The sequence below is a fragment of the Lepus europaeus genome, chromosome 19, assembly GCF_033115175.1.
Source record: "Lepus europaeus isolate LE1 chromosome 19, mLepTim1.pri, whole genome shotgun sequence".
In the NCBI taxonomy this organism is placed as follows: Eukaryota; Metazoa; Chordata; class Mammalia; order Lagomorpha; family Leporidae; genus Lepus; species Lepus europaeus.
In genome coordinates, this window is record NC_084845.1 from 8,781,930 (window position 1) to 8,785,968 (window position 4,039).

Genomic DNA, 4,039 nt, shown 5'->3' on the forward strand with positions numbered 1-4,039 from the left:
TTATCTCCCATCTCCGCCTTGGATGTGGTCGCTGAGGTCTGCAGAGGTCAATGTACCTGTGTGCACCTGCCCCACCTAATGCCTGCGCTTTTTTTTTTTTTTTTTTTTAAGACTTATTTCCTCGGTAGGCAGAGTGGACAGGAGAAACAGAGCTCTTCCATCTGCTGGGTCACTCCCCAAGGACTGGATCAGGCCGAAGCCAGGAGCCCGGAACTCCATCCAGGTCTCCCGTGCGGGTAGCAGGGGCCCTGGTACCTGGGCCATCCTCCCAGGCCCCTTCTCTCAGACCACCACAAAACTCCTCCTTCGGCCTTACCCCTCCCAATCCACGGACAGTTCCTCTCCCCCGCAGGCCCTCCCTCCTGGGCTGAATTAGCAGGGAGCTGACCCGGAACCAGGGCTGCACTAGGAGCCGACAGCAGCGTCACCCGCTGTGCCACATGTCAGCCCCATTCCCCTGCTGCCTCCCTGTGGCTTTGATTTTTTTTTTTTCTTGTTTTTTGTTTGAGAGGTGGGGAGGAAGCTTCAGCGATGGATTTGAATCATGGATTCAAGTCTGGTTGGGCCCTTTCCTGGCTGCGTGGCCTCACTTCCATCCTCTGGAAAGTGGGATGACTTCCGTTTCCAACACAGGGGATTGGAAGATCTCATGAGGGCCAGGCATGGAGTAAGTGCGTTTTATATTCTGTTCTTACAGGTGCTCAGAGTGGGGCAGAATACCTCGGGCTGCAGTGAGGGGGGAGGGGCTTTGAGGGGAGAGTATTATGAAAGGGCCTCATTCCAGCTGGGAGGGCTTCCTGGAGGAGGGGGCATCTGAACAAGATCTGCAGCATGAATAGGAGATAAGATGTAAGGAGAGGGAGGGAGGAAGGAGGCATCCAAGGCAAAGGCTTGAGCTGAAAAGATTCTGTGTGGCACCCAGGAGCCGGGGTGACAGCACAGACTCTCCTCCCACACGGGAATCTGCAGACACAGCCTCGCTCTCAGGCACACACACACACCTTTTTTTTTTTTTTAATTTTAAAGATTTATTTGCAAAGAGGAGTTACAGAGAGAGACGTCTTCCATCTGCTGGTTCACTCCCCAAATGGCCACAATGGCCAGAGCTGGGCCAGACTGAGACCTCCCATGTAGGTGCAGGGCCCCAAGGACTTGGGCCATTCTATACTGCCTTCCCAGGCGCCTCAGCAGGGAGCTGGATCGGAAGGGGAGCAGCCGGGACTCCAGCCGGCGCCCACATGGGCGGCTTAACCAGCCGCACCGCAGCGCGGCCCCCCCCCCCCCACGCTCTAGAGTACAGAGAGTCACTTCACACAGATACACAGCCGTAACCGGGACAACCCCACTGACACTCAGAGCCGCATCACAGCCGGCTGCCAGGTTACAGAAAGAGAAGACGCCACGCCTCCCCCACTCAGGAACGCAGAGCCACACAGCAGGCAGAGCAGTGTCAACCACACAGCGCGAGAGGGAATGACAGCCGTCCCCAACACGGGTGTACAGTTACGTCACAAAGACCCACACGCAGTCACACAATGACGTCATCACCACACACACAGTCAGGAACAACCTGGGCGCCCAGTGCAGCCACACACCCCCGGATGCAACCCCACGGAAGAGTCAGCACACAGGGTTCTGGTGCCCACCGAGGCAAGGTCTTTATGGTGGTCTGGAGGTCTGTGGGTTCAGAGATTCGTGGGTCCAGTCCCTCCCCCTCCCTAACTCAGCACAGTTCCCTCCATCGGGGGCCTGAGTCACCCAGCGAAGTGGGGGGAGTCAGAACCTCTACCCCTACCCCCGTAGCACCAATCTGGACAGGCCACCCCCTAAAAGTGAGCAGACTGAGTGGCGCCTCCCACAGAGGGGGTGAACAGAGCTGGGAGGAGGCTTTTCCTGTGGAAGCCAAGAGCAGCACCATCAGAGAAGGGGGCAGGGGGCAGGGGACCAATGGCTGGTGGCGGAGAGGTGGGTGGTCATCGCCTCTCCCTACCCGTGACATGCAGAAAGGGCTGTGCACGTGCCTGTGTGGCCGGAGACGTCTCCTCTCCTGGACTCTGAGCCCCCCGAGGCGGCGAGGAAGCCCCTGTCCTTCCAGACATCTGGGTTACACCAGGCACGCGCATGTCAGGAGGGCATTCCAGGAGGGATTTGATGTCAGAGAAGTTTGAGTGCGAAGCTCCTGGGCAGAGGCCCTGGAGGGTGGGGGTCCAGAAAGGGAAGACTTCAGACTCGGGGTAGGAACTGGGGTAAGTTCAGCGGGGTGAGAAGCCCAGAGTGGAGTCAGGAGGGTGGGGTCTGGGATCCGGAAGGCAGGGGTTCCAAGAGTCAGACCCACAGCCAAGTCCAGGGTGAAGTCCGGACTCTAGGACCAGAAGCACCTGGGAGCTGGGTTCTAGCACCACAGGAAGTGAAGCTGGAAACCAGAGGCAGCTGCAGGCTGCGAGGCAGAGAACCCACAGGAGTTTAGAGAGCAAGGACCAGAGCTAGAAAGAAGCCCCCAGACCAAGTTCTGGAGCCACAGGGATTGGGACTTATACGGCCTAGAGCAGGAGTCTGGGGGTGTAAGCTCTAGAGGCAGAGAAGCGGGTGAGGCAAGGCCCTTGACCAGACGATGAAGGCTGCTTCTAGACCTGGCGTGATCTGGAGTCGTGAGTCTGGAGCGAGGGGAGGTGGGCGCTGTGAGGACTAAAACCAAAGGGACTTAAAGGATGAGTCTAGACTCAGAAGGCATTGGCAGCTGGGGTCTAGAACCAGACAAGTGGCAGATCATGAGGTGTGGGATTGGGGGTCCCTGGAGGTTGGTCATGCAGTCCAGAACTGAACAGAACTGGCGCGTGGTCTGGTTCCGGAAGAACAGGTTAGGAGGGCCAAGACCTAAAGCTCAGTCCACTTCATTGTGGTAGGGAAGGAAGTCTTGATGCAGAAAGGAAGAACCAACTGGGCATCGCGATGTTTGGAACCAAGACAACTCAAAGTTAGGAGGTCTGGATTTGGAACCAAACGCATCACAGTCTGCGAAGATTAGAACAGACGAGAAGCCTGGAGTTGTGCGGTCCAGAACCAGAGGAAGTCATTAGTTGTAAGATCTGGGACCAAAAGAGGTTAGAGGGTGTGAGACTGAGGGCCAGAGAGATTAACGAGGAGAAATCCAGAGCAAGAGGAGACCAGAGAGTTCTAGAGTGAGTTCTAGAGCCGGGGGCATGGGTGGTCACAGGCTGTAGATCCGGAGAGTGGAGGGTGTGAGGCCCAGGATGGAAAAGGCTGTGAGGTCGGGACCAGGCCGTGCTGTGGATTGGGCAACCTAGAGCCAGTGGTCAGGTTGCACGGTCTGGAACCAGAGGAGATCAGAGGTTGCACAGTCTGGAACCAGAGGAGGGTGGAGGCGACCCCAGAAATAGGAAGACCACAGTGGAGTCACTGCCCAGGTGAAGCTGGGGATAGCAGGGACTCCTGAGTGGGGGGCCAGGCAGAGCTGGGGGGGGGCGGCAAGCATGGAAGGCCGAGGCCTCAACAGCAGTCTCTGGGGGTGAGGTCTGGCCAGTGCCTTCCCCCACTGATACCTGAGGAGGGGGAAGGTCAGAGCACCACATGCTTGTGGACCTTGGGCAATTCCTAGTGATTCAAGACCACATCAGAAAGAGAAGAAGAACAAAAATAAAAGAGGGACAGGGAAACAAATGTGATTTCAGTTATCCATACTCAAATCACGGCTCTGACCCCCAGCCCTCCCCACCCCTACATCCCCAAAATGAAGCCAAGAGTCAGAGGGAGGGTGGTGAGGTAACCACGGATTGGGAAGTCCTGAGAGAGGAGGAGGGGGCCGAGCACCCCCTCCCACAGAGGTCACTGAGCTGAGATCACCCCACTCGGCCCCCCAGCTTGGGGGCACGCAGAGGGGTGGGGGCTGAGGTAGGCCCAGGGCTGGCGGGGGCCGCTCAGGAGGGGGTCCCCGTCCTGTGTGCTGGCTGCCGGCTTGGAGTGTGGCTGAGCTTCTCCCGGGGGGGGCGGGAGGAGAAGGGGGGTGGGACGCGGAGCTGGC